The sequence below is a fragment of the Thamnophis sirtalis genome, unplaced genomic scaffold (assembly GCF_051295495.1).
Source record: "Thamnophis sirtalis isolate CommonGarterSnake01/CBP01778 unplaced genomic scaffold, rThaSir2_p1.2 scaffold_9, whole genome shotgun sequence".
NCBI classification, from domain to species: Eukaryota; Metazoa; Chordata; class Lepidosauria; order Squamata; family Natricidae; genus Thamnophis; species Thamnophis sirtalis.
The window spans coordinates 11,750,249-11,751,657 of NW_028261389.1; the positions used below are offsets into that span (position 1 = coordinate 11,750,249).

Below are 1,409 nucleotides of genomic sequence, written 5' to 3' on the forward strand. Positions count from 1 at the left end.
GGGGCTCCCTTTGGTAAGGGGGAAAATCCAACATTAGAAATTATGTTTGGTCCGGACATTTTCCCTCTATAAATAAATATCTGGCCAGGTTATCAACTAGTTTCGGTATAAAAGGAACATCTGAGGGGCATGTGACCCACAGTCTCCACCTCTCCTGAGCTGCAGGAACAGAGTCTTTCCATCAATGGTATCCTTTTATACTTGCCATACAGGAATGGCCGATGGAAGTGCATGGCACCATGCGAAAATGTTTTCCGGTGATTTGCTGACTTCAACCGACTAAGATAGCTGCAGGAGCAACAACACTGCTAATGGTTTCTGGAGTCAGAAACAGCGAAGCTTTTTCTAAGTCCGCCTACCTCTCGATGTCCTCCACCTTTTGTCGCAAGGTTTGTCTTGTTAGGTCACAGTCCATCTTAAGTATTGAGTAACTTCAGACAAGGCTGGTTCCAGGGGTGATATTCAATTACTTTCCCTACCGGTTTGCAATTCTGAGGGTGCTCTTGGCTTTCTGCACATGCGCTTTGATCGTGCATGCAGCTTGCATGTATGCACGCAGCTTGCATGTATGCATGCAGCTTGAAAACGTGCCTAAATAGGATGGCATAGAGCCAGGGTGGATGGGCGGTGGTTCACCTGCGGTTCAGGCGAACCGTTGCAAACCAGCTGAATACAACCTCTGGCTGGTTCCTTTGGAAGACAGAAGAAACGTCTCCCTTAAGCCACCCAGAGTCACTTTGGATGGTGAGATGGGTGGCATGTACAGTCAATGTAATAAATTGTATATTGTGGAATGGGCTGCAAAAGATCCATATGGATTCCTTACAACAGTGATCCTTGCTCTAACACCTCTATTCTTGGCAAGTGCGGTGCTATCATGGAAACTGGCAAAAATGATTGAAGCTAAGGAACGGGAACAAAAAAAAGAAACAAAAACGCCAAGAAAACATTACAAAAGCTAAACGAATAAAGAAGGACTAAGACTTCAATTTCACTGGACCGATTTTTTTTGGCAATGCACTGTTACTGAATGTGTACCTTTTTTCTGTTGTATCCTTACAGAAAGGTGACAGATCTTTTTCCTGGAATAATGTATCCTTCATTTGTGCTATTAAACTTCTGTGGTAATGAACTTTAATTGCTTTTTTCAAGGTTGACTCAGCCTTCCATCCTTCCGAGGTGGGTAAAATGAGGACCCAGACTGTGGGGGCGATATGCTGACTCTGTAAACCGCTTAGAGAGGGCTGAAAGCCCTATGAAGCGGTATATAAGTCTGACTGCTATTGCTATTGCTAAATAAGTACACAAATAAAATAAAGAATGAAGTGAAACCAAATAACAACTCCACGCTTTCAGTAACTAAGATCCCCGTGGCTAACTGGCAGATGGAAACCAGCAATCTAATCTTT

The 1,409-nt window shown here is 43.6% G+C and overlaps 1 pseudogene; it reads left to right on the plus strand.

Moving 5' to 3' along the window:
* Positions 1-749: 749 nt before the first annotated feature.
* LOC148044038 (small integral membrane protein 15-like) lies at positions 750-1,037 on the plus strand (annotated as a pseudogene).
* Positions 1,038-1,409: the final 372 nt, after the last annotated feature.